Source organism: Atractosteus spatula, chromosome 14 (assembly GCF_055471065.1).
Source record: "Atractosteus spatula isolate fAtrSpa1 chromosome 14, fAtrSpa1.hap1, whole genome shotgun sequence".
Lineage (NCBI taxonomy): Eukaryota > Metazoa > Chordata > Actinopteri > Semionotiformes > Lepisosteidae > Atractosteus > Atractosteus spatula.
Genome location: NC_142719.1, coordinates 7,979,411 through 8,006,808, shown reverse-complemented (window position 1 = coordinate 8,006,808; position 27,398 = coordinate 7,979,411).

The window sequence follows — 27,398 nt, the reverse complement described above, 5'->3', positions numbered from 1 at the left end:
TCCCAACCAAAACCCATGGCCCGTGCTGGCCCTCTGACCTTCATATAAACACTCGTCTATATTTAACCATGGGGTGACCCACAAAACACCTCTCAGCTTTCAAACAATCCAGCTTTACAAAAAATAAAAAAACATCCATTTTCTTTACTCTGTTTCCCAGACCACAATTTCCAGTAAATATGGGGACAATTCCAGTCCGGTCTGCTGGAGAAACACCAGTTTGTTTAAAACCCTTTTGCCAGATGTATTGTTAGATATACAGAGACTAGTAGAGGGCTTTATTTCACAAATCTCAGAATCCACTAAGTTAAATATTTTTACAAGTGCAACAACAGACAATAAGGAATAGTTTCCATGAGTGTTAGCATTTTTATTTGATGTGATCACCAACAGTTCTGGGAAACGACAGCTTTGTGGAGCCCAGTGAGATAAAAGAAAGGGCCAGAGTGTGTGTCCGTAGTGCACAATTTGAAGAGCTTCGTTAATGGCTGCCCAGTGTTGGGAGCTTCCTACATGCTTCCACACAACTTCAGTTCTTCCACAAGCTGTGCTTTCTTGAACCTCCAGTGAGTGTGGCATAGCACCGAATGTAGGAAGGATCAACAAGAAACGATGCAGATCACATCTACAGGACAGTGTTACAAGCTAAAAGACATGAAAGGAGGTAACCTTCACCTCCTTAACAGGACAATTTAAGGGAGTGATACACAACCCAGACAAAACACACCAGGCAACGTCTTCACATGGGTCTAAATGAAAGTCATCTGTGAGGGTTTGATTAATTTAAAATGAAACCTTTGTCATCAGCAATGCTGCCCTCTGCTGTTCCGCAAGGGCAACAGGAAGATTTGCACTGGTATGCTGCTCTGCCGCCAGTGGTGCCCTCTGTTGTCGTGCTGTTCAATAGGTGTCCAGGCTGTGCCACCCGTGGGTGGTGTCTCTTGAGGTTTGACAGCTCGCCCTGTCAGCCCCTGCCTTTGGAAACGACTTGGGAGGCAGACGTCACAAGATGCCCCATCAGCACATATTGTATGTGGTTGGCTTCCTTCCACGTCTCTCATTTGTGCTCCAAGGCGTTCTTTCTTGGACAGACTGCCCTGTTGGTTTCAATGCTTTTTGGCTTCAGGAGATTTAACCTCTGACAATGGGCCAGTAGCACATCTTCTTTTGGAGACCACAGATCTAAGAAAATGCTGGCTCAAAGTAATTTGGTCAACACCTAATTCTAATGAGACTGTGTCACGAGTGTCATCCCTCCTCTAGAGGGTGCTCCTACCTTTTTCATTGTGTTCCCCAGCCTTATTTATCCCACCTATTCCCGTCTCCCTATTTAAGCCTGGCGTCTCCGTAGTTCAGGGCTTAGCTTTGGAAGACGGATGTCTGAAGGCCCGCCTATCCACCGGATTCAGGAGTAGTCCGAGGGCAAGGCCTTTTCTCCAGACGCCCTGACCTACTGAGCCCGGGGCTCGGAGCGCCTTGTCCCGTTATGGGTTTCACCCTTCGTGTTCCTGGTCCCCGTTCCCCGTTCCTGTTTTTAATTGTTTTCGTCTCTGATGGATCTCATGGCACCTGAACCCTGGACTGCTCCCTGATTTCCCCCATTGGACTTCCTTTCGGACTCGTTTGCCTGTGCTCCCCCCATGCACCGGATCACAGTCTTCACCGCCCCCCTGTCCGTCACCCTGTCCATTCCTCACCGGGTCATCCCTGATGTCCTCCTCCAGTCACTCCTGGATTATACCGTCCCGCATAGGGTCCTTAACAACGCACTTCATGGGAGTCAGAACCGGTTCCCGTGACAGACTCGTTATTAGTACTGTTATTTATCTGCTGAGCAACACAAATTGTGTGGACCAGACAAGTAATGCAAACACCCTGTAGGTAAGTATTCCACATTAACAGTGAGTAAGTGCCAATAGCAAGTTCTATTACCAGTTAGAGATTTAGAAACTCTAGTGCAATATAGTGTAGGAGTCACTGACAGATGTAGGTCAGAGCTGAGACATGACAGGTGCTGTCTTGACAGATTAATCTTGAGCTGGTGCCAAAAAGCAGTCAAGGACTGAGAAGCTCTGATTTCTGTGGTAAGTTCACTCAATCACTGAGGGGCAAGGGTGGAGAATGACCGGACTCTGGGACGAGGAAAACAGAAAGGGGATCCCGCAGAAGAGAAAGAGAGGGGATACAGGGCCAAAACTTTGAGCTGGATTTTGACTTGGTTGCGCATGGCAACAGGATCTGGAGTAATGGAGTTGCAAGAAGACAATTTTCAGGGCCAGTTATCAGTGACGGGAAAATTGACTTTTGACAGCTTGAATCCTGTAACACTACATATCACTTTTTTTACCAATTGTTCCTATGAAAGAGCTCATCAAATGTATGCCACCATGGAGTGAATGATTTGTTATCAAGCATCGATACAGATATTCACTTCATACAGCATCACCATACATTCATGCTCATGTGCAGTTTGTGTACATGGGCCTTTCTTGTGGCAGACATATTGTGCTGATTTCCAGATGAAAAACTCTTTCCCGCCCTTACGCACTGATAGAAAAGCACTCACTTTCACTGATGCAAAGACTCAGTCCACGGTGTCACAAGGCAGTATTTAGTTTTGTGCCTGTCTGAATATCATCCTATGGCGAGACCAGACAAATGGAAGATGTGCATTGCCCCAGAATCGCCCACTGAGTTTAGGATGACTAACTTGTGAAGAGCAAGTCTCGTCGAACTCTTTCTTGAAAAGAAAACAGTTTAGGAAGCGCTGCAGACTTGGGAGTATTTGAGAAGCCTATCAATTACAGCACTGAAAAATGACTTCAGCAGGAGAGGCTGGCTAGAGCTTTCCCCTAGGGCATAGGGGGATGCAGGTGAAATGACAGGCCATAGCTCGTAAACATCTGTTACTCACATCACGGCGCAAGTACAGCTTAACTCACCTGGCCCAATAAAGAACGCTTCACACGACTGCCCACTGAACACAGGGGCAATAACCCGTGTGAAGCAGGTGGGCTCAGCGGTGAACTGAACCCGCAGTCCCTCCGTATGACATCACCACCGTCAAGCCTGGCTCGAGCGTGCTCAGTCCATGACTCATCAAGAGACATTCCAGCTTTCCCAACAATGATGACACGGTAACACAACACCGCTTCCTCTCTGTGCAAGATGGAAATTAGGAGGAAGGGGGAATTTGGGAATAAGGATGGGAAGCTGTTCATTTAATCGAATGGTTATGACTGTCTGGGTCAGTGGGTAATGAATGCACTAGTAAATTTCAAGAAACAGCTGGATGACAGCCTCTGATCAATAAAGCTACTAGCAACCCAATGGGCAGCTCTTTTTCTAATGTTTCCTACATCCAGATACATAAGGACACACTATTTGATTTTATTAACACCATTTAACTGCCAGGTATATACTGTAACGAATTGGCTTCTAGGTACTGCTTTTTTTTCATCAATGACCTATTGTTTCAATCATCCCCTGAAGAGTGGCTGAAGAGCATCGGGCTCTGTAGTGAGATGTTCCTGCCAAAGAGATGTGCCCTGATCTAGAAAGAGCGTGTGCTCATCCACCTGAGCTGGCAATACCATTCGTGACACACTGTGTTTCTATTCCAGTGATTCCCAGCCCTGGTCCAGGAGGAACACTGTGTCTCCATCCCAGTGATTCCCAGCCCTGGTCCAGGAGGAACACTGTGTCTCTATTCCAGTCACTCTCAGCCCTGGTCCTGGAGGAACACTGTGTCTCTATTCCAGTCACTCTCAGTCCTGGTCAAGGAGGAACACTGTGTCTCTATTCCAGTCACTCTCAGCCCTGGTCCTGGAGGAACACTGCGTCTCTTTCTTAGCTTAGTGATTCCCAGCCCTGCTCCTAGAGGAATACTGTTTGTTCCTGCTGAGTTTCAAATATCCACTGCTAATGTATTACTTATTTGATCTGCTTGCGTCCTTAGACTTTTAATTATTTCTTTGGTCAGAACTATCCAGCTTCAAGGGTACCGTTTCCAATAAACTGTACACACATCTTTACACAGCCTGTCCTCAACTTGCTTGCTATTAATTCTTACTAGCTGATCCTCTGATAGTAAACAGATGCAAGTGGTAAAGACACTGCTGACAATGAGCTCTTTCTCCTTCTGCAGACGGCCAGTTGGTTGCATTTCAGGCAATTCATCTCAATGAGGCAGCACTGAAACTCAGATAATGGTACAGAGTTTATACTGAATATAAATCCCATTTGACCTTTTAAGAGCAAATGAACTAATACACACCAAATAGGAAATCAAATTCAGTTAGTCTGTGATTAAGGACTTGCATGGAGCAAAACCAAGAAGACACAGTGTTTTTCCAGGTTCAGGACTGGGAACCATTGCCCACAGCTGTTCTTTTCCACTGGTATTGCTGGCGTGTGTCTTTCCAAATGTCAGCATAACTGCAACAATAATAAGAGAGACAGGAGCCCTCTTGAAAGGAAATCCCAGCTTTTAGAAGCACTGGAGTTGAAGTTTCTGCAAATCTAGCAAGCAGCTAATCAGCCTTCTCTCCAGAGAGCACAGGGACGTGTTGATGGAGTGGGAGCACAACGAGAGGTCAGTCCCCCACCCCTTGGAGTCAGTACATGGCCGTGCTCCAAACCCCAGCAGGCAGTGCCTTGTGGGATCCATGCAGGTTTTGTCTTATGACCACCTCCTGCTACGAATGGCACTGGGCTGTGCACTGAGACTGGAGCCAACACTGTGCGTTGGAAGAGGAAGACAGGACGTTAAAAGAAAAGAGAAAAAAATCCAGTAATTCCAGTCCAGGAACACTGACCTGCTATCAGTAAGGGAGCCAGTTCCTGTCAGGATGAAATTATCCGTTCACAATGTTAAAATAACACACATAGCAGGAGGGGTGTTTACTGAAGATCAGGAGACTTCTGAAAGGTTTTTTTTTCTTCCTTTGACAGCTTTGATCGACCATGTAAGAAAACCTTACCACCTAAAGCCCCGCTGGATTTATGAGGTGGGCTGGAAGATGCAGAAGCGCCAGACTCTAGCCAAGCCTTCTCCTCAGCGATCAGAGGATTTGAACAAGAGTTATAGCATTTGGAACTCGTTCTGCGAGGTATATCTGCCTATGAGACCATGGAAAAGGGTAACCCAGGTGGCAACCTAGTGTTTTCAGAAAACATTCCAATTCCAAATGGTACAGTTTTAAATCACCACCTTCTTGCCTTTTTATTACGTCTATCTTTGTGTATTTAAACAGAGTACAATTTTTAACAACTGGCTTGAATCTCATGGAACCATTATAAACAACTGCTTCATCTCGCTGTTCAAGCAGCATGGCTCAGCAATGCCTCTTAAACGATCGGTCTGATGTCCGATTTATAATAATAATTCCTTACACTCGTACAGCTCTTTTCTGGACACTCCGCTCAAAGCGCTTTACAGGTAATGGGGACTCCCCTCCACCACCACCAGTGTGCAGCGGCAGCCATAGTGCGCCAGTATGCTCAGCACACACCAGCTATCGGTGGGGAGGAGAGCAGAGTGGTAAAGACAATTCATAGATGGGGATTATTAGGAGGCTGTGATTGGTAAAGGCCAATGGGAAATTTGGCCAGGACACTGGGGGTAACACCCCTATTCTTTTCGATAAACACCCTGGGATTTTTAATGACCACAGAGAATCAGGACCTAAGTTTTATGTCTCATCCAAAGGACAGTGCCTTTTTTACAGTATGGTGTCCCCATCACCATACTGGGGCATTAGGACCCATAGACTGCAGGGTGAGCGCCCCCCCTACTGCCCCACTAACCTTAGTTTTTCTTAGGAGGTCTCCCATCCAGGTACTGGCCAGATTCACACTTGCTTAGCTTCAGTGGGCTGCCAGTTTTGAGCTGCAGGGTTATATGGCTGCTGGCTTTTTTACCAAGATGGCACCAGAATACTGGGGCACAATGCATACATTAGCATCTGGGTGTACATACAGGCTGAAAATACAACTTAAATGGACTATTAGAACCACTGTAACATGAAAACTGTGCAGCCATGGACTGTTCATTGACAATCGTTAACCCACAACTTAATTACCTAGGGGTACCAATGTAAACATTATAATTGTTTTTGATTAGGAGAGCTCCCATGTACCCTCTGCTTAGAAGCCAGAAGTGTTTACTGTCAGGTGTCACACACTTTATCTAAATTCTTAGAAACACTTACTAGTCGCCTATAGCTGTAACACTATAATTTCTTCCCATATGACCTTTAGGGACCCAATTGGAGAATCTGAATAGTATGAGTTAGCTCAGACATTCGGCTTGTTGTTTCTAGTCCTCATTATGGGGTTCAGATTGTATCCAGTCCAAGTCAACTGTGCATGGGTTTTTTCTCCTTTTCCTAATACGAAAGCTTATTCAGCAGCTCTGTGAAGCTGGCCCCCTACAAAAAGCACAAACAATGAAACTCACTGCATTTGTTTGTGCTCCATTTGTGCTGGGCTTTGCAATTGAAAGTAGTGTTTGTGCTGTTTTCGTTCCTGAGATATCGCGCCTTATTTTTTTGAAGCATGATGTCACCCACCTACAACGGCGACAAGAGTCACGTGACTCCCCGAAAAAAAGAAGGAACCACATCTCAGGAACGAAAGCACCTCAGACACTACTTTCAACGGTACAGATGGACAACAAACAAGAGCAGTGCGTTTCAATCTTTGTGCTGTTTGTGTGCTGTCTGTAGACCTGATGGAACTTTTGTTTACTCTCAGCAAATCCTTGAAGCCAGGTCTTCAGTGTCTCAAACAGAAGGGAGGGTATAAAACATGCAACCGAACTGAATGTGGAAGCCTGGAGCTGCACAGAGGTGGAGGTCACTGGCCATGGGCAGATGAGTGTGGGCATGTCGAGGTGATAAGGACATCATCCAGGCCAGGAGAGAACTGCATTCTGTAGAGTAATCGATCTGTAGGGTGGTGCTGGAGTTCAGTGCCATACATTTCATCGTCTTTCAATAGCCCCTCAGAAATACACATATTTCAAGATTCGTGAGCTCATTTACTGGGTTTCTACACACAACAGCTGTTGCATGCAAACTTCCCTGGCTGGGAAGCCAATGTCGTAACAGTCAAAAGGAGCACCAGGAATGAGCAACTCCCTTCTTAAAAGCAATTACACACCCCCGAGGCGCTGCATCGCCACTCCGTTTCAGATAGAGTGGCAAAAAGTCAACTCCACTTCAAAGGCTGATTTTTCGTATGCTGTTTTGGTTTTAAATCTGCTGGATGACTCTGGTTAACCGCTTGGAACTCTAGCCCTTGCTTGCCTCCTCTAGAGGATACGATGACATTTTATGTTGAAAAGCATGACCTTGTTATTTATTCATTGAACTCCTACAGCTCTTCTTTCACACAGTACCCATGCCAAAAAGAAGTGTCATGGTGCTCAGCTTACTATTCCCTCTAAGTCTGTGTCTCTCGGGCTTCCTGTTATCACCAACATCACTCCCAGCTCAGGACTCCTTGACAGGAGAGAGCCACTCCTCCCTGTAAGGTTGTATTGTATAGTCTGCCTTGTCACAACATTACAGACCCACCTAGAGCGGTGATTACATTGGCCACACCCTGCAGCTTCAAAATATACGAAGCGGTCAGAGAAGGACCTATGGAACCACTCAGAGGTCTTTTGGCAAGAGATGAAAGCTGCCATCCAATCCCTTTAGGTCAGTAGTTTCTTGTGGCCAGACTTGTGCTGCCTGTTGGTAGGTTACCTGCCCTGAGCCTTTCTGAATTGACACGTCAGTCAGGTCTGCTGTTCGCCCCTGTAAGAGGCACGAGCACCAACAATCATGTATATCCCCCCCAAGCACAACACATGGAGGAAAAGGCCTGGACTGCTGTTACACTGCCGTTCTCAGGAACATATACCCCATGCTGGCCCATCCCCACTTCCTTTGACAGGATTGGCCATTCTCTAATGTTTTAGTTTGGCGATGTATAATACACTTGCATTATCCTTTGTAAGCTTCCTTTAGTTATAGGCATCAGTCAAAAGAATAAAAAATAATGAAATAAAATTATTGATTCGCTATTGCTTGTCCACAGAATTTTGACTGGCAACTCGGCAACTTTATTTGTCAACTAGGCATACTGATCCTGGTTACAGTTTGTCTAGCTAACAAGATACCTACTGTAGCTTCCTCTAAAAGCTACGTTGTACGTCATTGCGTACCAGAGGTGTGATCATTTATTCTTCTGAAACCCAACACCGAGTGCCAGCAACCTCTTCCCATAAGCAAACACCATAACATTTTGCGATGTGACTGACCAGACATGTCATCGCCAAAGGGATCAGTCGTACATAAGCATGGAACATATTATATAAACCTGTAGATAAATCTGTGAGCGAGATGTACGTTCAGGGGACAGTTCCATGTCATTGAATTTACAAGAGGCTGAGCCGGCATCTTGCACACAGACCCGAAAGGCCTCAGAAGGAACCACAGGCTCATGACAGGGCTGAATGAAGCAGAAAGATCACAGCAAGCCGACCTCTATTGTGGTCTCCCCCAGTCCCCTGCAATGAAAAGCTGAACGCACTCCCCGCCTGCCAGCTCAGCTGTACTCAGACTGCAGGAGGGGTTTGAAGTTTGCCACTGCGGCGTGTTATTTATTTGTTTATTTACTTATATATTTAGTTTTGCACCACGGCAACAAGATGCAATGTGCGCTGGTATCTATAAAAAACACCCAAACACTAAAAATGCCCCGCTGAGAGGGAAGGAGTGTTGCTAGGCTGTTTTTGTCAGTGCGGCGACGAGGGGAGGTCCAATGGGGGTTTGCAGTCCTCAGGGGTGTTTACTACACTGCTGGACAACAGCAGCCTGCTCCTGCTCAGTCTCCCAGGGAAACGGGCCTAGTAGATTAGCAGCTCTCTCCCAGGCCTGTGCTTTTCCTACGGGCCAGCTCTGTGCACTAAACGTGAGTGTCACCCTGGCAACCTGGTGGACAGACAGATGGACGGATTGATGGACAGACAAAAATGTTTTAAAACTCTACGACTGTCTGATAAGGCGTTACAGGTGCACAAGTACTTTGGATATATTCTGACAAAAAGTAAAATACATTACGTGTAATAAATGGATAGAATAAATCGGTGCTGGGTCACTTTTGTCTTAAGGCAGCACCTGTGGGTAAATAGCTTTGGGATGCATAGTGTAAAATCAACAGTTACCAGAGGAAGTGAGAAAATAAAATGGGCATTACCAAGGGGACTCCAATCTTGTTCCAGTGCCATGATTCAAATATGCACAGTACTACAGTTTACATATAAAGTAGGCGGCGTGCTTTCCTCTGGGGTCAGTAAAGTATATAAACTAAGGAAATCCCACATCCAGTGAGGATTAGGAACTAAACATTAAATAAGAAATACATACAGTTAAAAAAATACACTTCTACATTTTGCTGCCTCACAACAGGAAACTAATAGAATTCACTCTAATTTACACGGCACATTTTAATAATCTGTTTGTACCCATTTAAAGTAAACCTGTGGAAAGTTGGAAGTGAAACATCGAGGCTGAAGTTCTGAGTTTGGCAGAAGACCTACTTTAATGGAAACAGAAGACAAACAGTTTTAGAAAAACAGCCATCAAATAAATTTCCTTGGAAAAAACATAAATATGATTTTTACCAGTAACGGATTTTCAGATTTATAAACTGGTTTTCCGTTGTCCTGATGGGTTTAAATGGTAATACTGTGTGCAGATTTGTCCTCCAATGGACACTAAGTAATCAGAAACTGTCACATTGCGTTTTGAAAATACTCCTCATTGCATATTAAAACTATTCAGGCTGTGAACAGTTTTCTAATGCACAACTTTAGGATTTGACTGAACCAAGCCAAATTAATTAATTATTGATCAGCAAGATCAATATACAGTGGATATCAAAAGTCTACACACCTTTGCAATTTGACTGAGCTTAAACTCTTCTGCAAAGAAGAGTGGGATACAATTGCAATATCCAGGTGTGCTGGAGTTGATAGAGACCTATCCAAAGAGACTCACTGCTGTGATCAAAAGCAAAAGGTGCTTCCACAAAGTATTAGTTAAAGGGTGTGCACTGAAAGATCTTTATTTTCAATTAGTTTTCCTAACAATGATCCATTTGTCTCAACAAGCAACAGGCAGAAGGCAGGGTACACCTGCAGACAGACAGACACAAAGACGCACTCACACCAAGGCCAATTTTCCCAGAAGCTAACTAACCCACAAGCACGCCTTTTGGACTGTGAGAGGATACGGAGCGACCAGAGGAAACCCACACAGACACAGGGAGGACATGCAAACTCCACACAGATAGCACCCCAGGGCCACAGCGCTGTGAGGCAGCAATGCTAACCTCTATGCCACTACGCTGCTCCATATTTATCCTCCCAGACTTTGGTTTATCACCAGAAAATGCCTGTTCACCGAGGGGGCAGAATGCTGGAAACTCCAGCGACTGGTGTCGGAGCAAGAGGGTGGAAAAAGCAGATCAAGGCCGACGTGGGCGACTGCCGCACAGCAGTGGTCACTACGGTCACTAACACCCAGCGTCACGGATCCGAGGAGACGCAATATGGACCTGTACGCCAAGGCTGCAATGCAATGACAAAAACAACAGCAAGACGTGCGGAATGTTCCCTGCTGCAGCCGTGCCTTCCACCAGCAGCAGGAAGTGCCTGGCCAGCCACAGGAATGCCAAGTACTCCAGCAGACTCTGTTTTCCAGGGAAAAGTGAAGGGAATTGAGTCACAGACAGGGGGAGAGAGAAAGTGGAGAGAGTGAGACAGACATGCCTCTCTCGGCTCTGTTCCCCCAAGCGACAAAGAAAGGAGCTTTTGCAACAGCAGGGTGATCAGCTTATCGGAGGGCAAGACAGAACTGTTGAAATGTTGTTACGCTGGATAACATAAGAGGGCAAAACCTGACAAGAGAAGGAAGTGTAATTAAATGGAAAAAAAAACAGTGAAAACAGAAGGAAGAATAAGAATTACAGGGAATGGGGAAAATGTTCTTGTCTCGCCCTCAACAACCTCCTCATTCGGTGAAAAACAGAGGAGCAGATTTAAAATGGCAGGACTGAATCCCGTGCTGTTCCTGCTCCTGTCTCCGGAGAAGGGTGTGTGCACCAGGAAGAAAAACTTCTTCCTGGTGCACACCGGGGGGGGGGGGGGGGGGGGCATCAGTATCTGAGTGCACTGTTGGTGAGGAAATGTGCTCATATTGTAAATGGAAAAACATCCTGTGATTCGCCGCTGAGAAAATAAACAGGCTTCTGCCCACCAAAGCCATCGTGGAAGCACAGCTCTGGACGGCACAGGTGCCTTTTCCAAGGCTCACACTGTGGTGCTGCTGCTTCTGTATCACGATGTCCAGACCACACAGGGCATCGGAGAGGCTGTGGATTCTCTGTAAAGTCCCAGCAGTTCTGGGACCATGGGACTGTGAATGAGGCCACAACCACCCATGATTATTTCCTCCTGAGAGAACATGTGAAAATATGACAATGACAGGACCCCAAGGTGATGTTCTCGGGCCAGCCATGACCTTGCGACTGAAATCTGTAGCTTAGTGTGCACAGAGTGAGTTCCGTATCCCTTCCAGGGGGTCTACATTATTGATTTCTCCACACAAAACTGGTCTAGTGTGCTCTGCCACAACGCAGAAAGCCCTCTACAACAGCAACTGTCCTTGTTAAGAATATAAAATGGAAGACGCACCAGAAGTGACACAAAACATTTATTGGTTGGCCATCCCTCATGACTGGCAATGATTGTTTAACCCCATGATGACTGATAAGTCCAATATGTACAATATCTGGTAGCTGTTGTTTTTGTGACCGAAGAAAGATGATCTATTAGGATGTGACTAAGCACTGAAGAGTTAGACTATGTATAGGACATCTTATCCAGCCTCCTCTCTACATATAAAGAGCTGCTCATTTGCAACTACAGCTGCCAAAAAGCACTTCTGCCCCAACAAAGTGTCTAACATCCCTCTTGTGACAGACTGCGACTATGAGACGTCATTATCCTACTCCTGTTGCCAGTAGCTTGGCTAATGTGCTGGGGGGGGGGGGGGGGAATGCCTGTACAAGAGACCATTCATTGTGGGGAAGCTGCTAGCACACCAGATTCCACATGTATCCCGACAGCACCTTGATCCAGTGGCCGGGAGACCGAGGACTAATGAAGGTCTCATTCTGTTGCAGCCGTTATCTGCCAAATCAGCCACTGAGATATGTCTTCTTGTGCCTGTTGTGCCATTAACGTGACTCCCACAATCCCATTTGCTGAATTTGCAGGAAGCAGGAATCCTTTACAGAACCCAATGCAGCTGCAGGACAGAAGCTGCCCATCTGTGCTTGACCCTGTTGCAGCTGACACTCCATTACTCATTATACAGGATCCACTGTAGGGATGAAGGGAAGGACTTTCAAAACCCACGGAGCAAAAACAAATTACAAATAAACAGCGCATGGTGTTTTGGTCTTGCTCAATCCTCCAGAGCTCCGTGTAGAAAAGTGACATTATTATTGCCGCGCTGACATGTTTTGGAATATCTGGCTACTTCCACTCTGCCTGGGGTTGCTCACTGCACGGCACCAGGGCTCTGAATGGCTGGCTCTGTGCAGAAATGTTGCAGTGCGTGAGCAGTTCGTGAGAGCGGAATCTGACAGCAGTCAAGCATGGATGAGGGAAGTGACACAGGCCCAGCACGACTGCTCACTGAAAGCAATACTCCTCAGGTGCAGTGGGGATTTTGAAGTGGAATATCTGTTCCCCCCCACCGCCCTGACACCAGGAATCCTCGCAGCATTTTCACACACCCAGTCGGGAAGAGGCTTTTGAAAGCCCTCCAGGTTCAATATTTGGCTTGTCTGGAAAGAATTAGCAGGGAAGGTGGATGAGGTGGTTAGCCCAATTTCCCCTGAGCTCAGGGGACACACCCAAACAGCTGCCCCCCCTCCCAGGCCCCTCTCGATTTCTCCTTCAGCCCTCCCCTGCTTGAATACCTTCCCCCAAAAGCATGTCGTTTTCTCTGGTGGTGAGAGCTAAGGGTCACAGGCTCTGGTTCCATGAAGTCACTCTCTGGTCCTTTGATGGAGTTCTTGAAGTCTACGGTGCCCCATTTGGAATAACAAGAAAACCAAGCCAGCTGGCCCCAGATGAATCAACTGAGCTGCCAGATAACATCAAGAACATTTCATGCATTTTAGCTTCTCTTTTTCAAGATTAATAATCTCTTCTCCCACTTCTTAAGATTTGGCATAAACCCACTCCTTGAGGACAGAAATCTTGTGCTAGTATCTGGGTGAGGCTCCCAAAATATTTGATGCTTTAAGTAATACCCTGGATTTTGTTTTGTATACTACTGGTCATATGATTTTGCTGAATGCAGCAGTAACAAAAACACATAGCAGGGGATTTAGATCTGCTGGTAGTGCGATGCTACACAGCTACTATACTGTACATTAGACGTAACATTGATGTTCAGCTTAATGAAATACACAAGAAAATCCCTGATTCACTGGTAAAAAGTCGAATGGTTTAAGTAATCTCATACTGCCTAATCAATTGTAGGTACTCGAACATGATTTCCAATCCCCGATTGAGCAGACTAACATAGACAGCACATTTTGGTTAAGCTGTCTATAGAAAAGCAAGGCACAGTACAAATGTCCTGCATCGATGTTCCCCTGGAATGAGTAGTCGTTCTTATTACAAACTTAAGCACCCTACTGGGGTTAGCCTCTCTCTAGTTCAATTTGAATACACAGCAGAACTGTCTTAGTTTAAAAAAACAGTAAATTATTATTAAACCTTCCCAAGTTGGATTCACAAAGATTTAATCAGGTTTGTTCACTGCTATGACCCTTGTACTAACACAGTACAGATTTAAACTGTCTGCTGGTTTTCCTCTGAGTCATGCATTGTCAGAGCAATCCATAATTTTTCATGATGTAACTTCCCCAGTACCTACAGCAGAGATAATGCTGATTGTCCAAGTGATGCAAAGCTTTCCAACGCCTCCGCAATCTCACAGCAGACTGCAGGGGTCACTATTACGCACTATTATGCCCAGCACAGCTCAGCCAGCAGTCCACTACTGCCCGGACAATCTCGGTCCCAACCTGGCACTTCGAAGGAACGTCATCACTGGACACAAAACACAACCATACACCGTTAACTCTCAATGACCAAACCAGAGCCAAATCACAGCAACAGGGGAGAGACCAGGAGTTAAAAACTAGGACCCTCAGTCATCCCTAGCAGAACGAAAACTCCTAGACCACCTTGCAGGCTCTGTACTCCTACCATTCAGGTAGATTGAAGCCTCCTCTGTTTATGTACTTGACTGAAATAGCACTATAATCTTTCCTAACAGATGCCGCACATTCCTGTCTGTCTTCCTGGGGCACTGCGCCATTGAAAACTCTCCGTCTGCGCTGGGCAATCAAACCGCTGGAGAGGAGAAATCTACTCGACTCCAGAGATAGACTCTTCAGTCCTATTCCTCATCTTCCCCAAGCTCACAAATGCTTTGCATTCCTTGAAGACGAATAAAAACACAGCTGCCTCCCAACCACTCTCCCCCCACCACCCTGACTAACCCTATATCCCTATTTTTAGATCTGGGAGATCTGCCCATCCTAGGTACTATGTTTTCCTTCACTGTTTCTCTGAGCCAAAGAAAAAAAAAGAACTAAATAAAAATATACTGTGCAGCATTCCTGAAATAAATATTGAGCCAAGATGCCTTCATAAATTTGCAAGATAAAAATAAAAGAAAGGTTTCTACATGGCTAGAAACTTTCTGGACTGTTTTTTACCAGAAAAACAAGATCCATTTCTCAGCAAGACTTTAGGTGTCCAACCATTTACACCAGAGTCCTAGACATAAAGACATACAGCTTCTGCTTCTGTAATTCTATGCCTCAATGTCCTATGCCAAAGCTGAGAAAAATAACTGGTACAGAACTACTGTAGATGCATCACTCATCTATAAGTTTGAAGCAGGTCCATACACATGAAAGAATCTTAAATTGATTAATTCACCGGAACGTCTTATCTACTACTGACTAGGATGAATGAATGTGCAATGCACCCAGAAAAGGTATAATTTAGTAATAAGCATAACTAAACAATATTTTAAGCACTTCGATCACATTACAATGCAAAGAGGTGACAGAATGTCTAGGGGCAGCATATTGAAATCTGATGGAACACGTCTGTCTGAGCAAAAGGCAGTCTGACTGTAAGGTCAATAATGGCAGAACACCTCCTCGCTGGTGAGGAATGAGCCAGGGAGCTGCAGCAAGGGAGAAGATGAGGTGGAGCAGTGGAGTGGTGCAGGGGTGCGAGATGAGATGAGTGCAATGGGTGCTCAGGAGGTGTACAATGTCTGTGTAAGAGTGGAAGGTGAAGAGATTAAAATTTCACCTGTTTTCCAAACTTCTTTGGCCAAACTCCATTTATTTTACTTGAAATATTAGAATAATTAATCTTGTCTAGTGCCAATATCTGTAACTGAGATATTCAGAAAATATGATGCATGGTTAAAGACTAAAAATGTATGGCCAAATCTAAAAATTAATTAAATTAGAAGTGTATTCTGTAAGACATTAAGGATATACCAATGTATGCTGCAGTATCACATATTGATGTTGTATAGTATAGAAGATGGTTCTTAAGCCTAACTGGATTCCCATTTAGTCCCTATATGTCAGAGTGTGGGACTCTGGGAGGCAGAGTGCAATCCTCCAGCACCTGCTCAGCACATGGGTCTCACTTCCCAGGAGACAGGAGACTGCAAACACAAGCCCCTGTACTTCCCAATAATATTGCCACTCTGGGACATGTGAATACGGCCCTGTTTGAGAAAGCTCTGTTTAGTTTTTTGGGCTCCAATCTCTTAGATGTCTGAGGGATGATTTCAATGTGTGCCGCAGGGGAGAGATAATCAGTGTTCCGGCCAGCCACAGCGTGGGAGGAGAGAGCAATGACATCAGCCAGTCCATGACTTCTAACATTCCACTATCGGATCAGGTTGGAAAGCTAAAGCAAACTTGTTCCTGGCAAAACTGCCCTTCCCCAGTCTTCCACATGCTTGAACACAGAGGCTCGTTTATTCAGACAGCTGAAACAGGGATTGGGCAGTGGCGGAGTGATGCGTGTTTGAACACATGCAAAATGCATATCAAGGAACACATTCCCATGGACAACAGCATGGAACTAACATCACTTTTTGAGGTCACATACCGCTCTCCGGCATGTACAGCTGCCCATAGGGAAATGCCCTCATGGTGCCTTTTATATGTGTATAAGGATCTAATGAATTTTCTGTCTTGGAACATCAGAGGAATGCAGTTGTGGAAAGCATTCCGACCCACAAAAAAAGAGCATATTCACAACACATGTTCCCCTGAGCTTGTTTAGTGCAAAGGGATTACTTTCATCATAGAGACAGTGACATGCAGTACCCCACAGTGGAATCACAGCACTTTGGCAAAATGGCTCCAGGGTCCCCTTTTTTCTGATCTGCTCACAGTCAGTGACGCAACAAAATCCAGTATTACTGCCGTGTTAGCATCTGAACATTAAGAGCAGCAAATCAGAAAATGGATCCTCACACAGAACCAGGCTCTGGACCTGAATCACAGACATGAACAGGTTTCGTCTTACCCATTCAGACATATCCCAGAAGTCAGTGTCTGCTCAGGCATGTGTACAGGGAGCTGCAGACTCTAGTGGAGAGCAAGAGCTACTTTCCACAAACAAACTGTACAATAGTAACTACAACACTGACACAAAAGCTCACACTCACTCTCTCTGTCCAACCCTCAGTCACATAATGAGGGTTTTCATGACCAAAAATACTGCTGTGGTATTTTCTCCGCAAACCTGCAGTCTGTGGAACAGTATGCTTTAGAGAAGTAAAACACACTGCAGGCTACAGTGCCTTGAGCGGTCCTTTGAAATAATAAACCCTATTCACTGTGATGTCATGTCCAATTTGGATAGAATTTCTGCTCGTTTGCAGCTTGCTGTATTTGTCAGGTCATGAATCGGAAGGGGAACGGACGGTATCTGCACTCAGTAACAGTCCAAGATCTGACTTGTTGAGAAATGCAGTTGGTAGACACCAGCGATGACACTGGCCTGGCGCCTGTTGTCCCACCATCTGCAAAGTGCTCTGCTAGGCTGTGTGGGGTTTGCAAGCTGCAGTGCTTCGAAGTGGGCAACTGACTTTGTCAGCATCCATCCATCCATTTTCTAAGCGCTTTACCCAATCCAGGGTTACAGGGGAGCCGGAGCCTATCCTGGCAAGCAACAGGTGCAAGGCAGGATACACCTTGGATGGGACATCTGTCCATCGCAGGGCACGCACGCGCACACACACACACACAGTCAGACACACACACACAGTCACACCAGGCCAATTGTCTTTGGACTGTGGGAGGAAATCACCCCAGGAATTGAACCCAGGGCCCCAGCGCTGAGGCACCAATAGTAACCACTCTGACACAGTGCAACCCTTGCAATCATCTTTTGATTTTAAATATGCAATGGATGGACACCTACACAGACACTAAAATAACTTCTAGATGCCACAACAGGTGTACATGAATGCAGTACATTGTTTTCTCCTGTCACGTCTTGCAATGACTAGAGGGTTATCTAGCAATGCTGGTCCTGGACACTGGATTCCACCAGGCTGTGCAGCACTCCCTGACAAACCTGTCCCTCCTGGCACTGCAGGTACTGTATGTTTGGAAGAGAATGTGAACAATGCCTGTCAGACAAACTTCAGTTTTGGTGACTCCTCATTCTCAAGACTCCACTCAAGAACAGTTAAGGTTGCATGTGTATTGCATGTCTATTTTTCTGGAAGGAAAAAAGTAATACTATACTGGTGGGAAAGTAAAGCCCAGAAAAAGAACATTTACATTTTGAGTCAAGCAGGTTCCTGTCATTGTGAAAGATATTATTAAGGGTGGTGTCTGTTATCTGTTTGATCTAAGCACTGTTAGATATCAGTTGACCCACACCCTGATGCTCTGTCCATCTGAAGCCTTATCATTGTGACCCTAAATTCGGGGTCGCACAGACAGGCACAAGTCAGGCACGAGTGCCCTGCCGAGATGCTGTGGCACTGTGGCGCCAGTGGCAGAGGTTGAGCACACGTACTGAGGGGGCTCCCACGCCCCTGACAGGAGCTGTGTGGGACACCTTGATGGGCTTGATCCATGTCGTCCTCATGTTCCTCTGGGACACGCCTGGCTCACGTGTTTACTAACTGCCACACGCTCGTTACATTTTCCATCATCCTGGCGGCGTGCGAGTGCTCTGCGGCGCAGTACTCATCCTGGCTCATAGCTGGTTTGTGAGGACTGGACCTCAAGCGAGCCCATGTGTACGAATGCAGTACAAGATCTGCCCTGCTGGGTGCCACTGTCCCACTGGACCTACACCTCTGTAGCTTGAAAGATGTTATAAACGTGTTGGCCAGTCTTACTGAGTCTGTCTGCCCGCCGGTGCACTGTGCAGCTTTGTAGGACCAGCAGGAGCTTGAAGAACAGTGGTTCGAACCCTGGTGGGGGCCAAACTGCCATTCAGACTCATACCCAACTCACATGCTCCACTGCATTAGCTGCGCCTGATGACTGTGGATATCACTCTGATGGATCTAGGAGTTTTGGATTGAGTCATCTTCTTTAGCTCACAGGCCTCATTCTGCAACTGTTACTTAGCCACTGGTTTCCATGCTGATGGGACCTACACTGCAGATCACATCATCTCTCTGGGTTACCTAAAGGACTTCAACACTGAGCCAGATTTCCACTTATGAAACACTGCACTGGCCCTCATGCTTCAGTGCACAACCTTATCTTAAACACAGCCAAAGAACTGTACAAGAACTTCCTGTGACAGTTTTCATACATTACGCACCAAGACCACAGTATCTGACAAACACTCCAGTGTCTTCACATGGACGATAGCCGCACAATACAGATACAGAGATGACACTTGGAGGAGCAGGTCAGTTAGGGGTGTGGTGGGGGCGTAATTATAGAAGAATGGCTTATGAATTAACAACAGTAGCTTTGTCTATGAAGGAAAAGGTGGGCTTTATGAAACTCTCCTATGGCTCCTGCTGGTGATATTCTGAACATTATTCTCTGGCATGGAAGGAATGACAATATTCCACAATGGCTCAAAGATCCGGATCCTTGGGGGAATCCTGGCATCTGGTTTGCATTAAGGACAATCCGCACTGATCCAGCATGGAAAATGTAGTGGAAAGCCCAACACTGACCCACAGCATGCGGACAAGGGGCCACAGAGCTTCCCAGCAGCCTCTGCCAGCTGTTATTAGAAAAATGAAAGTTTTTCCACCATGTGCAAACAGGGGGATCATTACCGGCCTCTGTTCCTATGGGGCAATCAAAACAACAACAGCAGCTTGGGGAGAAGACATTCCACCTCAGAATATCTTCCCTGGTGTTGACTCCAGTGGAAACACTGACCATGTTCCCAAAGCTTGCTGACAGCTCAGATTTACAGCAACAAGCTCTGAACCTCAAGTCTAAACCCAGTCCACCACAATGCTTCTCTTTCATCTTGTTGGTAGTGTTGTCAGTTTCACACAATCAACAGTGGCTGCTCATAATAAGGCAGAAGAGGAAACAAAGCAGAAACAAACAGAGGGTATTCTGCTTAACATATCAGCGGTTGGTATTTGTTTTGAGAATCAGACATTTAAGAACAGCCTCACTGAAGCACACTAATGCTTTATCAGATCTTAGGCAGAATGTAAAATACACAACACAGGGAAGAACTTGCAAAATATTTTTTTTCTGCAATATTTGTGGCTAAAAAATTAGGAATTTTTTTAGAGATCAGTCACCCCTATCCATTCTTGGATAGCGTTGTCATATTAAATAAAAGGCACACAAAAGAGCAAAACCTTTCTTGGAGACTCTGCAACACACTGTAACAGAAAGGACTTTGCTAAGACAATCAAATATCTTTACTTTGAGGGGTCCAAAAAAGAGCAATGGATCCCAGCCCTGGATCTGGGGCTCTTGTGGTTTTCACTACAGTGAGTTTTTGATCCCAGTAATTGACTGCTCAATTAGACCTTTTCAGCCTGTTCACACACTGAAGCCTTTAGTTTCACCTCTCTACTGTAGCTCTGTCGGTGAAGGCAGAAAGTACCAATTACTAAAACAGAACTCCTTCCAGCTCCATCCATTCAATTTGCTCACTGAGTTTGGAATTGCCTCTGAAATCTGCCTTATTTCTGTCGGCACAACTGTGACCAATTATGGACTGGTCCTGACACAGGTGAGCCTGACACTTATCAAACTTCCCTTCCCAAGAAAAGACATCTTGGTTCTGCAGAGGTCTAGCTAATTACATTCCTCCCACATGAATGAGGGAATGATTCAGAGTTCATAGGAATTTCTAATGCCAGCTGACTTAAGAGCAGAAGAAAGGTCTTGACACTCTACTGCAGAGAACCCTGCCACAAGGAGCTCAGCTGGAATGAAGACCAGAAGACAAGAGGTAACCTGAGGACCAGGGCTGGGAACCCCAGCATTTCAGCACGCTGTGCATGTGGCCCCAGCAAGGCAGCTCTTTGAAGCTGTTGTGCTGTGGAGCCCTGCAGGCACGCAGTCAGACCCCTGTGCTGGACTAAAGCCCTCACAGTCCCCCTTCTTGTCTGCACAGGCTCAGCGAGTCATGCAGACCCAGGGGGCCGAGCCCTGCCTAACAACTGAACGACACGAGAAGCCCTGCTCTGGCTGACACGCAGGGAACGGGAGTTTCTGTTTTCCCTGGGATTGAAAAAGGGGCCTAAATGATTCCTGACACCCGTGGCAAATTGTAGTGGCGATCATGGGGTTTTGTGAACACTGCCCACAGCTGTGTGCAATAACAGATATAAATAAAAGCAACTGGCTTGTTAGAGAGCCTTATCACGCTGGCTGCAGAGATTACATCGTCATAAATATAAATTATACAATGACAGACAAACATAGGCAACAAGAGCTGCTGGCACAGGAGGTGTGCTAATACAGGAGCTACTGTATTAAAGGAAAGAATGAGAACTAATTTGTCCTCCAGTTATTAAATTAAATTACCAATGGATTTCTATCATGTGACTTATAAAGCAAGTTTTATACATAACAGAGTATAAAGGCGTGGAGAATTCATTCAAACCATGTTGGATATCCATACTTTTGCTTAGTAGCACATTCCAATTAACCTTCAGGAAACCTAAAGCCATGCTTTCTGCTGAGAGGTCTTTTGAAGCTTTACAATTAAACACATTAAACACATGCTTAATCAAAGTAAAATATGCTGACATTTCGTGGAAAAGAGTTCCACATCTGCATTGACCTCTGCCCAAAACTAAGGGCTGCACGTTTACTATTTATGTGACTATGCTATGTATGTACGGTTTGAGGCTTTGTTACTTTCAGGATCCATATGCAGATTTTTGTAGAGGATTTAAATATTAATGATTGTCGATGGTCATCAAGGAGCTGAAATCCCCCAATGTTTGATGTTTGTAGAACATACAATAAGTAAACCTTTGTAGTAGCAATGTCAACATGGTGATCCTTATCCTGAAAGCGAGGAGCAAGGTCTTCAGGCTTCAACCGCAGCACAGATCAGGAATAACTGCCTTTAAGGGAATGAAAGTAAAATACACTGAGGTGTGATAACAGAAGGTACGAGATTTGACTGTCCAGAAAATGTCTTCTCTTCTCTATCCCTTTCCAACTCTTCACAACATGAGAACCAAAAGTTGGTTTACCAAGAGGAGCGCACGGGGTCTGACGTTTGACCTGGTAACGCACAGGTCTGGAAGCTGGACCGCGAGGGATACAGACACACTGTTGCGCGATGAGCCCTCTTTGGACGGACCGAGTTAATGCAAAGAAACAGCGGTGGAGAAAGAGAGAGCGGCCCGAACCCCCACTCTCGCCAGCTCCCACAGGCAGTGTGGGTCTTCGCCCTCAGAGACCCGGGCACTAGACGCGACCAACATCTGCTCCCCGTTACGGTTCAGATTATCCTCGGATGAACCTCATGGAAAGTCTGACACCAGCCGAAGGAATGCAAACACTACCCCAATGGGAGCTCCATTTATTTCCCTTCCTTCCGGGCTGCAAGAAAACGTTTTCCCCCTTTTCATTTTTTTTTGGTGTGCCTTTCTTTAGGTTTCATTTTTTAAGTTAAGGCTGTGCCAAACGTCGCCCCGGGAGAGTCGGGATTGCATGCCTCTTGTTAACACGACAACATTTCTGCAAACAGGCTTCGTACCACTTCTAAAAGATGCACACGCAGTCCTTCGTGCAAAAGTGCGCACACACCCTGAACCTGCAGCCCAGCAGTTTCACGAAAGGACCGGCTGCCAGCACTCCAGGAGATGTCTCATACTTGACACTTGTAGCAGTAACCGTAATAACCTTACAATTCAAAGCAATTGTGATGAGAGCTTATACAGTATACATTACACCTCATGTTGGCAGGTCAGTTTTTGTACATGAAGGATGACAGTTACCTGCTTGTAAAATGTAAAATGTTTCCTCAACAACAAAGAGTGTACTTTGATACTACGAGTTACTTTGTAGTTGCCAGCTGTGATGTACACAGACCTACTGAAAAAACATGGGACTCTAGCCAGCAGAGAATCCCACTGCTACAGGACATTCCCCAGATAACCGTTTGTTGTTCAGAGCAAGTAGATTTTCTGCAAAGGAAAGTGTAGCTACACAGAATAGAAGAGTGTTGTTTACAGACTGTACATAATGGTGGTTGAGCTCACTGGACCCCAGGAAACACTGAAATAAGAGGGTGATAAGCAGCAAGTCCAGAGAACACTATGGGCCCTTTCAGGGGGCTTTAGTTGGCTCTAAAATTCTGGGTGAGAGCACGTGCTGTGATATCCATTAAGCACAGAGTGGTGTTCTGCCACAAAGCCCATCGGCAGAACTGAACACTCAGATTGCGCTAACATCCGTCCACCAGTCCCCGCCAACACATAAGCTAGGTGAGCTGGGAATCTACACCCTGTTCTAGAAGAATGTGTGTTTCTAGTCTTGTCAAAATCTTCATCCGCTTGTTCAGCGGCTCCCCAGGGCTGGATAAGAAGCATCTCTCCACACCAAAATATCATCCAGGAAATGAACCGATCAGACGAATGGTTCAACATGTTCTCTTCAGAAATGTTAATAGACAGCAGCTGTCTGCTTTTGTTCATTTGCTTCAAGTGGCTGCTGTTTTTAAAGACTTGAGAATCCAAAAGGCCTCCCCCCCCCCCACCCTACACCACCTCTAAAATAAAACATATTTTGCAGGTTTTCATTTTGTCACTGGCAGTAAAGAATCACAGCCCGTTAAAACTAACAGATGAAGTTCAGTGCCTTTTTTTCCACCCTTAGATTTACTCTGTCATTAAACTTTTTTTTTCCCCCCACAAATCGGCCATCTCCCACTGTCAAAGAACATCGCGAGATACACAGACCTTCACACAAAACGTGCAAAAAAACAGCCAGGCCATGTGACTTTTGACAAATTAAAATGTTTTGATCTTAACTTGTGTTGCTCATTTATGCTGCATCTAAAATCAGAGACAGACAAATAGAGGGTTCTGAGGGATCAGTGACAGTTTAAGTGGGAGCTCCTAGTTCACCACAAAACCTTACAATATACAAATTTCATACTTTGTTTTGCTGATGTAAACCAAGCCCAAGCCCTAATTTAGAGGAATTACAGAGGCAAAGGGCAGAAATTACAGACTCCGATTCTAATTGCCCCATGACTCCACGAAGGTCTGCTATAGCCACAGCATGGGGCTGGTGGAAAATGTCGTTTGGGATCCTCACCCACGTCACAGCAGAGATGACAGATGGAAAGAAAGCAAAAATACACTGATATGTCACTGAACTAGAGCTGCCCCTTCGAGAAGAGGTTTCTCTCCGAGATCTTGCCTGGGAACCAGGTTAAAGATAGTGCGCTGCATCAACTGAATGGCACCATTCCACCAGTTCCTATTAGTATGCCGTGACCTTAGATCCACAGCTATGCTTCCTTACTTAAATATCTACTCTTTAAACCCACCTGCCCGCTCTATGCCGCTGGAGTTTACAGGGCAGAACGCTCCATGTGTCTTGACAACAAAGATCTTGGCTAACATTTCATTGCAAGGGCTAAGTACTGCAGCTGCCCAGCCCCTTGGTACTAAACAGCAAAACAGATCGGTCTGCCATTATGCTGCTGTCATGAAAGGTTTTAATATCAATATATGCACATGCAAATCTTGCCAAAGAAGCTTCTGAAGTTGGATATCTTCATATTTACTGCTGCCAAAAGGGAGCTTCACATTAGGCGTGCTGAGAGTGTAAAGTTACAAAAACAGATCACAGTTTCTGGGGTACTATAGCTGCAACATCCCCGTATTAATGCTATAGTTCCTATAAAGTCAATGTAATACAAAAGTATCATAGTTTAAGAAATACTGTATACGTCTAGACCCAAGATCATCCAATCACATGAATATTTAATGGTGGGGGGGAATAAGATTTTTCAACTACAGGCTTGCGTGGGGATACATCATTTTCACATGGCAATTAAAAATACCCTCCCCCACCAAGAACTGAGACATCCGTTTTTAATAAAGGACTGGCATGACTTTGCATGTGCCCTCGAAAATCGTTTTTTCAGAAGGTCAGTGGGTTTGCATTCATGGGCTGGCCAAAGCAGAGATTCAGTTAATTTAGTCAAGACTAAGGAACCCCCCCACCACACACCACCTTCCTCAGCCCTGACTAAACACAGTAACGATGTGAAGCGATCGGAAGGTGTTTAACGAAAACGGACACATCCCCCCAGGGACCCCCAGCAGGAGTTACATAAGTGGATTAAGCAGAATGTCGGCGCACCACAGAAAGAGCAGCAGGTCTCTTCCTCTTGCACAACCCGCAGCTTCATTACTGTGGGAGGCCAAGCCCGCAGACGAGCACAGGCTGAAAAAGACTGCCAATGGGATGAGGGCACCTAATTAGCCCTCTCTAGCTCACACAAAGCCCACCTTCGGCATCCAGCACAGATCAGCCCCACCAGAGACGTGCAGTGCAGCTTCTTGCTTTAAAATGAACCAAACGTTTTTGTTTATCACAGGTTATATTGATATTCTTTCCACTTGCATTTGCAAGTGACAACAATGACTACCACAATGCTGGTGTTATTAGGCATGCTGTACAAAGCATTGCGTTACAGTCGCTCCGTTACATCTTTCAAAATAAAACCTTGACTCTAAACCTCTGCTTCCTATTTCCCCATTTCTGAATCGGAACCCAATTTTTCATAATTCACTTTACTCCAAAAACCTACAGAATATTTTCAGGAACTTCAAAAAATGACTTAGTTTGCATTACTTTCATTAACAATGATACAGATTTTCCTTCAAACTTACAAATTTGAGATTTTTTTCCAAGCCAAACTGTTTTAATGTGTGCAGCATCCACTCTCAAGACCAATCTGCCGACCTCATGTCGAAGTTCTGCACAGATCTGTAGACATTAGGCCTTTCACAATCCCACTGAAACTTCAGATTATTCACCTTGGCTGTCTATGGATTGTCTGTGGACAGAGTCTTGGGGGTATACAGATTGGGATTACATGGTGTCTCTCAGTGAGCGAGAGTACCATGCTCTGTACAGGAAGCTACAGTATAATCAATCTATTACTAACTCCTAGATGCTTTTCTAGTTATAACACTCTCACTCATGCTAGAGCAGTTCTGTAAATGGCCTAAAAAGCAAAAAAAAAAATACATCAGTCCTTTTTCAAATGCTCTATACAAAGTTTGGATCATTTTTTTAATTCACAATTACACCATGAGAAAAACTAGACCCCTCTTCTGAAAGCCGCTGATAGCATTCCATTTCAATTCTGTGCAATCAGCATTTTGAAGAAAATAATCAGTTCATCTTAAGGCAGAACGAAAGTTTCAATAAAGAGTCCTATGAGAAGAACTGGGGATTTCTAAGCAAACAATTGTATCGCAGTGGGTTTTTAACGACCAGTTCGCAGTACTGTAAGTTCCACACTGCCTTAACAGTGTTCTGGATGCACAACACATTCTGCAGCCTTGCAGATTGGTCTGGTTTGCAGAATGTGAAACTAACCTCGACCCCTTCCTCCCACGTGCACAAAAGCCTGTAAGAGTGATTTATAATATGCACTGCATACGAGATAACACAAGACTCTCTGTAGCACAAGGTCTACTACCTTGAGAAACATCAACATGAGAAACATCAACAGCAGCACAAAAAGCTTTAGTGGCATCACACGAGAAACTAGACATTTCCATTGCTGATCACAGGGCTGATTTTCTTATCGGAACAACAGCAGCCCGAAACTTCAATGTTCTAGGTTCAAACTAACAAAACTAAAGCACAAAGTAAAAACGAAAAGCACAGCCGCGCATTTACTGCTAGAACCTTTTCTGCCTCCACATGGGCATCTTTGGATTGGAATCCTTTCATACCTTTTCTCAGTGGCTGTACCTGATATACCTACTGTACCAGAACGGTAAAAACTGTGGAACAATTTTAGTAGGGCAGCCGGTGGTGTGCATCATCCCAACATCTTTGATGAACTTTCTAACAAGTAGAACTTGGGGACTAAAATGAAATTCCAAAATGAACTCAGCTAAGCCTTGCTCTGTGCCCCAGGGATGGCTGGTTCTCCACGCACATCCCTACCGCACAGCTAACGTTTCCCTCTTGCGGAGAGGCCAGACAGTCTACTGAGCTACAGCACCAGAGGCCACTTTAGGCCAACGCCAGACGAAATTAATATGTGATGTTACACCTTAAGGGGCGATATATCCAGCAAAACTTGGAAAAACAGAAAGGCAAAAATAAAATAAAACCCTTTCAGAGAAGCAGGCAAAATATGCTTCTCCTTCTTCAAGAGGAACGGCGTTAAAAGAGATCTATCAAAACCGTCTTGATAGAATTACCATGACAGCAGCGACCTCTAGTGGAGATCTACATTTCCCCCTCTCTTTATTCTAGCCTGAGCCCTCCACCAGTGCTGCAAGACCATCTCTACCTAAGGAACAATAGCTTTATTCCATACTGAAAAGAGAAGAAAGAAAACACAACGTTTCAGAAGGCCCCCACGGCCGAAACTTTGTGTTTTCTTTCTTCTCTTTTCATGCATAAAATAAACCTATTACTTGTTCCTTTGCAGCCTACACATGCTGACGCAGCTACCCACCTGAACTACTTCAATCTCTACCTAATACCACTTATCGCAATTGACAGTCTGCACGTCCTAT